Source organism: Macaca fascicularis, chromosome 10 (assembly GCF_037993035.2).
Source record: "Macaca fascicularis isolate 582-1 chromosome 10, T2T-MFA8v1.1".
NCBI classification, from domain to species: Eukaryota; Metazoa; Chordata; class Mammalia; order Primates; family Cercopithecidae; genus Macaca; species Macaca fascicularis.
In genome coordinates this window covers 82,656,672-82,664,801 of record NC_088384.1, presented here as the reverse complement: position 1 = coordinate 82,664,801, position 8,130 = coordinate 82,656,672, and the positions used below count along the sequence as shown (strand labels likewise).

General features: G+C 44.4%; 1 pseudogene; it reads right to left on the bottom strand.

Annotated features, from left to right (window-relative positions):
• Window positions 1–624: 624 nt before the first annotated feature.
• LOC102128535 (small ribosomal subunit protein eS4, X isoform-like) lies at window positions 625–4,067 on the bottom strand (annotated as a pseudogene).
• Between the last annotated feature and the right edge of the window lie 4,063 nt (window positions 4,068–8,130).

Here is an 8,130-nt window from a genome sequence, read left to right as displayed (position 1 = left end):
ACAATCACAAACAATCCAATGTTCATATCATTAAAGTCCAGAAAATAAGGGAGAAAGAGCATGGACAGAAAAAGTATGCGAAGAAATCATGCTGAAAACTTCCCATAGGCCAAGCATGGAGGCTCACGCCTGTAATCCCAGCACGATGGGAGACCAAAGCTGGCTGATCACTTAAGGCCAGAAGTTCAAGATCAGACTGGGCAACACGGCAAAACCCCGTCTCTCCAAAAACTAAAAAAATTTGCCTGGTATGGTGGTGTGTGCACATAGTCCCAGCTACTTGGGGGACTTAGGCAGGAGGATTGCTTGAAACTGGTAGATCGAGGCTGTAGTGAGCCAAAATCACACCACTGCACTCCAGCCTGGGCGACAAAAAACAAAAAAAAAAAAAAAAGAAAGAAAAAGAAAATTTTTGGCAGGGTGCGGTGGCTCACCGCTGTCATCCCAGCACACTGGGAGGCCGAGGCAGGTGGGTCACCTGAGGTTGGGAGTACGAGACCAGCCTGGCCAACATAGTGAAACCCCATCTCTACTAAAAGTACAAAAATTAGCTAGCCGTAGTGACATGTGCCCGTGTTATGCCTAGACTGTTTGTTCTTTAAAGAAGACCACCAGAGTCCAGAGTCAAAGCCAAGCGGCAAGGATCTTTACTACAAGTTTGAACCTGGTCCTTCCTTTACACAGTATACAAGAGGGCCTTGAACAATGCGAGCGTTCGCTTTTTATAGCCTGAAAGTTGCAGGGGAACAAAGAAATTCTTTTGGCTCCTGCGCTTTCAGTAACTTTGAACGGCTGTCCTTTTATCGGAGACTTTCTAGGTGGTGTTTGTACTGGGCTCAGGGAGTTTGAGAGATATATGGTGGTGGGATGGGAGGATGGGATGTGTTTGTGCTAGGCTCAGGGAGTTTTGAGCCCGGGGCTGAGGAATGTGCCTAGCTCCTTTCACCCGTAGTCCCAGCTACTTGGGAGGCTGAGGCAGGACAATTGCTTGAACTCGGGAGGAGGAGGTTGTAGAGAGCCGAAATCGCGCCACTGCACTCCAGCCTGGGCGACAGAGCAAGACTCCATCTTGGAAAAAAAAAAATTCCGAATTTGGCAAAAAACATAAAATTGCAGATCCAAGAAACTCAGCAGATGCCAAATAAAATAATCTACCCAGCATAACCTACACCAAGACACATCATAATTAAATTTCTGAACACTGAAGACAAAGGTCACAGCTGGAGAGAAGCAACACATGGCCTGTAAAGGAACACCAATATGAAGAACAGGTTTCTCATCAGAAACCATGGAGTCCAGAAGGAAGTGGCATATCTTCCAAGTGCTGAGAGAAAGACCTGCCAATCACAAATCTTATACAGATGGTGAAACTATTCTTGAGGAATGTAAGGGACAAAAGACAGTGTCAGGCATAGAGAAACTAAGAGAATTTGTTGATAGCAGACCTATCCTTAAAGAATGGCTAACAAAATCCCTCAAAACAGAAAGACTATGAAAATGAAAGACTTGGCTGGGTGCGGTGGCTCAAGCCTGTAATCCCAGCACTTTGGGAGGCCGAGACGGCTGGATCACGAGGTCAGGAGATCGAGACCATCCTGGCTAACACGGTGAAACCCCGTCTCTACTAAAAAATACAAAAAATTAGCCGGGCGAGGTGGCGGGCGCCTGTAGTCCCAGCTACTTGGGAGGCTGAGCCAGGAGAATGGCGGGAACCCGGGAGGCGGAGCTTACAGTGAGCCGAGATCCGGCCGCTGCACTCCAGCCTGGGCGACAGAGCGAGACTCCGTCTCAAAAAAAAAAAAAAAAAAATGAAAGACTGGGATTTTCAGCCTTTTATTATCCCATTTCAGTAAAAATAGAAGTAAATATAACATCCTATCCTTCATTTCATTAGTTTCTATGATCATATTTATGGTTGAAGCAAAAGTTATACATTTTCTGATATGTATGTAGAGGTTATACTTAGGACAATTATATTTTTCTAGGTGTGGAGGATAAAGGAATTAAAAGGAAGTAAGGTTTCTACCCTTCAATGGAAATGGTAAGACACTGATGCCAAAGCTGCGATAACTTACATATAAATAGAATAGTAGCTAGAACAACCACTACAAAAACTATACAAAGTGGTATACTAAAAAATTACAAATAAAGTGGAATTCTAAAAAATATTCAAGTAACCCACAAGAAGGCAGAAGAAAGGTAGCCAGGTAACAAGAAACAGGGAACAAACGGTAAACAAATTAAATTCTAACATGTCAATAATTACTTTAAATGTAAATGGACTAAATACATTAATTAAGAGACAGGAGTGCAATGGGTACAAAGTTATAATTAGAAAGGAAGAATAAGTCCTGATGTCCTATTACACAGTAGAGTATCTCCAAATAGCTAGAAAAGAGGATTTTGTATGTGCCTGTAAGAAAGAAATAATAAATGAGGTGATAGATATGCTAATTACCCTGATTTGATCATCACGCAATATATTTATGTATCAGAATGTCACATTGTACTCCATAAATACATACAATTATTATGTGTAAAAATTTTTTAAATTAAAAATAAGACAAGATTAGCTGAGTAGATTTAAAAACATTACCCAATGATATGCTGTCTATAAAAAACTCAATTCAAACATAAAGATATAGCTAAGTAAAAAGTAAAAGCATAGAAAAAGATATATCATGTAAGTATTAAATTTTAAAAAGGAAGAGTGGCTACATGAATATCAAAGTAGACTTCAGAGCAAAGAAATTACCAGTCATGGAGAGGAATTTTACATGATGATAACAGATCAAGATCAATTTACCAACAAGAGATGGCAAACCTAGGTGTGTATGCACCAAAAACAGATCTTCCAAATACATGAAGCGAAAACTGATAAAGCCAAAGGAAGAAATGGACAAATCTGCTATTATAGTTGGAGACTTCAATGCTCTTCTCTCAGTAATTGATAGAACCACTAAATAGAAAATCCACAAGGAGCCGGGCGTGGTAGCTCATGCCTGTAATCCCAGTACTTTGGGAGGCCAAGGCAGGAGAATCACTTAAGGCCAGGAGTTTGAGACCAGCCTGGGAAACTTAATGAGACCCTGTCTTTACAAAATAATAATAACAATTTTATTTCATTTTTGGCTATCAATCATGCCACATTATTTTAAATTACCTACAAAGATCTAACATGTCACCCAGGGACCATTTTACCCACTGCTTTGATTGGTCGCCAATCTCTTGTCTCTCTCTTCAGCAATGGTGAGGCAGATACCTTTTCCTTGGGGAAGAGAAATCCATGGCATGTTGCCCTTGCAAATAACAAAAATGTTGGAAAGTGAAGTGGCAAAGCTGTTGCCCTTGGCATCTTACATGTGAACCACGTCAAAAGATCCAGGGTGCCTCTCTGTTGGTGATCATACCAATTCTTCCCAGGTTGGCACCTCCAGTCACCATACACAGGTTACCAGTGACGAACCTGATGAAGTCAGTAATCTTGCCAGTCTCCAAATCAATCTGAATGGTGTCATTCACCTTGATGAGGGGATCAGGGTAGGAGATGGTGAGAGCATCATGAATCACCAGATGAGGGATTCCTTTTGTGCCCACGAAGATTTTTCTCACTTTTCACAACTTGTACTTGGCCTCCTCAGGTGTAACACAATGTACAGCAAAGTGACATTTGGTGTCACAGATCAGACAGAAATTATCTCCCATCTTGTCAATGCTGATGACATCCATGAATCCGGCAGGGTAGATTATATCAGTTCGGACCTTGCCATCGATCTTAATGAACGGCTGCATGCAAATCTTCTTTACTTCCTCTCCTGTCAGGGCATACTTAAGTCTGTTCCTTAGGAAAGTGATGAGGGGGAGACAATCTCTCAACTCGTGGGGACTGGTGGATGGACAAGGAGCAAACACACCAGTCAATTTATCCAGCATCCAATGCTTTGGAGCTGCTACCTGCTTTAGATGCTTCTTGGGACCAGGAGCCATGTCTACGTTAGGCACGGAAAGAGAAAAAATAATAATTTTAAAAATTAGCCAGGCATAGTGGCACAAACCTGTAGTCCTAACTACTCAGGAGGCTGAGGCAGGAGGATTACTTGAGCCCAGGAGTTTGAGGTTGCAGTGAGCTATGACTGCACCATTGCACCCCAGCCTGGACAATGGAGATAGACCCTGTCTCTAAAAAAATGAAAAAGAAAATAATAAGGATATAGAATAATTGAACAACACCTTCAACCAACAGGATCTAACAGAACAAACAACCCTATAACAGCAGAATACGTGTGCTTTTCAAGTGCCTAGGGAGCATTCACCAAGATTAACCATGTCCTGGATTTTAAACCAATCTCAACAAATGTTAAAAAATAATAATAAAACTAGAAATCCCTAATCACTGCCCTCTTTTCCAAGCTGCCTGTGACTCTTACCCAGATGTTCTCCATACATAAGCTTTTAACAGGGGAGAATGATAGAACTCCCTCAAGAACCCCCATTTCAGGTCACTGAGGCACATGAGCTTCTACTAAAGAAATAATTTCCAGTAAAAGGCTACAATAAAGGGAATAGATGTTCCCACTAGGCCTGGATTAATGAGTACTCCAACTTGGAGAAAAGTGATTATTTCCAGCACTGCCTCCGGCATTCTTCCTCCACCTAGAAGTGATGCTATGAAAAGTGAAATTACTTATAAATCAGTAGTGCCCCAAGCACTTTTTAAAAGAGGCCCCACATGTAAGCTCCACTAAGTATAAATAATAACACTAATAACACCTCCCTCATCTTGTCTTTATCTCTGGGTCTGGGAGGATCAAAGTCTTCCGAGAGGTACAGCTTCAAAGGCGTCTCCTTCCCAGATCCAGGAATGGGCGCACTCCAACAGGCCCCTACATCCTCGGCTTCCACATTTCACAACTGTTAGAGACTCCAAAGCATTTACAGTGGTTGATAGAGTCTTTCTGAATATGATGCCTCTTTTATAAAATTAATGGCACTATTTCCAGTGGCGGCATCAGCAAAGAAACTCCTTTTCAAGGGCAGAGTGTCCATCCCATTGTTTGATTTTCTGCCATCCCTTTAAGTGCCTTAACGCAATGCTTGTATGAATTAAGTTGACTGCCAACAAATTTTGCTTTGAATACCAAGGCACCCCTGGAAATAATCGGAGACTATGGGAGACGTGAAATTAGGGAGCTGCGGGAAAGCAGGGTTAACAGTGCCATCTCAAGATTTGGCGGGCTTCATTATTCAGTGGCCAGAAGTAGAGAGGGGGGATAGTCTGGGGCCTGAGAGGAGGGTTGCCCTGATGGGCTGGACTGGCTCTGGAGTCACTGACTGAACCAGGGACCAGATGCCTGCAGAAGCGTGGTTCAGGATTAGACCTGCAGAGAGATGAATCACCCAAGAGAGTGTCTAAACCCATCCTCATAGGGTTAACAAGAATTTAGATGCCAGGTTTGGGGCAGAAATCTAGTTATAATTAAGCATTAAGCAGGTTGCACTCTGGCCCAATTCCTTAAACTGAAAGTCATGCAGCTCAAGATACTAAGTGTTTAAATCCCCATTTTCCCATAGATAGGACTTCTGATGTTAGAATCACAAGGCTTTTAAGAATTGCTCAAGATATTCTTCATATCCTGAATTCCAAACTGATGCCAACCAGTTTGAAGACCCCACAGGGAACCAAATCAGCATGAGAATGCCGTTTCTTCATCTCCCTGTCCTATGACTTCACCCTGCACTCTTCCATCAATCAATAATCCCCATACCTCAGCCCTTTCCTAAACCCTTAATATCCCTAGCCCCAAATTCCTTAGATTGGTGGAGTTGAGGTTTCCTCCCACCTCCTCATTTAGCTCTCCTATGATTATTAGACTTTTTCTCTACAGCAATCCCCCTTGTCTTGGCATATTGACTTGCCAGGCATTGGGCAAATGATCCTGTTACATATCCACTGAGCCATATGTGGAAGCCTCGGCCAGTGCTGGTCAGTATGAAGGAATTTGGTCCATTTCTAAATAAGAATTTGGGGTTGTTGATTAATTGGGGTAAGGGGAAGGAAATCATCAGGATGTGGAAACTGCATTCTTTGGTGACTCAGCTCCTGTGGGGTCCTTAAGACCAGCTGGCATCAGTAGTTTCATTGGTATGCAGAACCTGAAAGAGTATCTCAAGTGGAAAATTTAATGTTTTATAATGTTCAGGTTGTTATCTATAGAGCAGCTAAGAGGAAGGATCATCTCGTAACAGGGTTCATGTAATTCTGAGTCGATAGGCCCCAAACAGCTGTGAGGAAGTGGATCAGAGAGCAAGCACACCTCATGGTTAATGCTGACTGTGCTGCAAGCTTGGTTTATCTTCGTTTCTCCCCCTTCCTTCTTCCCTGATTAATTTTATAAAGTCTATAGGGACAGTTTCACCACTTAGATGTTCCCATCCCTCCTCTGCTGTCATCTCTCTAGGCTGGAACCCCAATGTGCATGGGCTTAGCATTTGCCAGATAATGGGAATGGTGGTCTGTTCCCACCGGCTCCCACCTCTGTAGCGACTTTTCTCTATCAATTAACCCCTCTCTCTCTCCTGTACCATCAACTCTCCCCGTAAACCAGCTCCTCCGCAGCATGCAAACATCTCCGCCATCTTAAAAAACAGAATTGTTCTTGATTCCCAGTCCAGAAGCAGCCCCTTCTCCTCCTCCACAAATAACTAAACTGACTTAGGAGTGCCCTGCATCTGGCCTGCGCTCCCTCATCGTCCAGCAGAGCTGCACCTGTGGAAAGCAACCTGCAGCCCTTGTGTTCTACCGCACCCTGCTGCAGCCCTGTCCACAGACCATCTGACCGGCACCCGACAGTGGGCATACCCCAGGACGGACCACCTTCCTCCCTGAAACCTCCCTGCTGGGTTCATTGCTGCCATGTTTTGTGTTCCTCCTGCCTCCCTGGTTTCTCCTTCGGACACTTGGCTGGTTTCCCCTCTTCACGTGGGCTTCAGTCCTGTTCTCTTTTCTTTTGCTCCTTAGCAGTACTTTCTCCCTGGGTTTCAAGTGTCACCCATGTGCTGACAACCACTGGGCTGAAATTTCCAGTGCAGCCAATCCCCTGAGCTCTGAACGCATCCTCCCGACTGCCTGCCCCGCATCTCCCGCTGGAAAATGGCACTCTGTCCACGTGAGTGTGAACCTACACTCCTGCCTTCCCTCACCCCTGCACCCAAACCCTCAGCAACCCCTGCGCCTACTCCCTCTGAAATCTCCTCTGCCAGCTGCTGCTCCTTACATCCACTGCCACTGCTCATGTCCAGAACACTGACATCTCTCCCTCGACCTCCACAAGCCTCCCCGCTTCCGTTCCTGCCTTCTCCAAACCCCACACAGCCCTTGAGCCACCATGGTCATCATGTCTCTTTCTTGCCCAGAGTCTTCAGTGGATTTCCATTGGCTTTCATTGAGAGCTGTAAGTCCTGAACGTGACTCCCGAGGCCTGGCATCTGCCGCCATGGGCCCCCTTTCTTGCTGTTCTCGTGTCCTTACCCCTTTGTCACTGTGTCCAGCCACACTGACCTCCTTTCAATTCCCTGAACTCACAAAGCCCTTTCTCCAGGTCAGGACGGTGCTCTCTTTGCTCCTTCTGCTTGGAGCAGCCTCCCTCCCATTCTCTGGCCAGCTCACACTGACTTCTCTCTAGGTCACTGCCATAAATACCCATCTCCAGGGAGGCCTCCCTTCCACCCCAGCATGCATCTCACCTTCCATTGTGATCTCCTGTCATACCTCAGCTTCTCCTTCTCAGCATGTATTACATTTTGCATTCTGAAATGTTCATTTGTGTGAATCATTGTTTAATATTTATTTCTTCCACTTAACAACAACCTAAGGGCAGGGATGATCCTGTCTGTTTTCATCATGACTATAACCCCCTAGCTTTCAGAATAGAAATAGGCACAGAAATAGGGGTTCAATACATTTTTTTGAATGAGCACTAAATATTCTGCAGTAACAGATAAACACACAGACACACAGATGCTTACAAAAGCATGATTGCCTGTTGTAGCTGTTGGTGTCCCACCCAATCTCTTTCACTGTTCTGGAGTCTGCATCCCCCCAGCTGCTGTGTGTATTGGCTTCAAATGTCT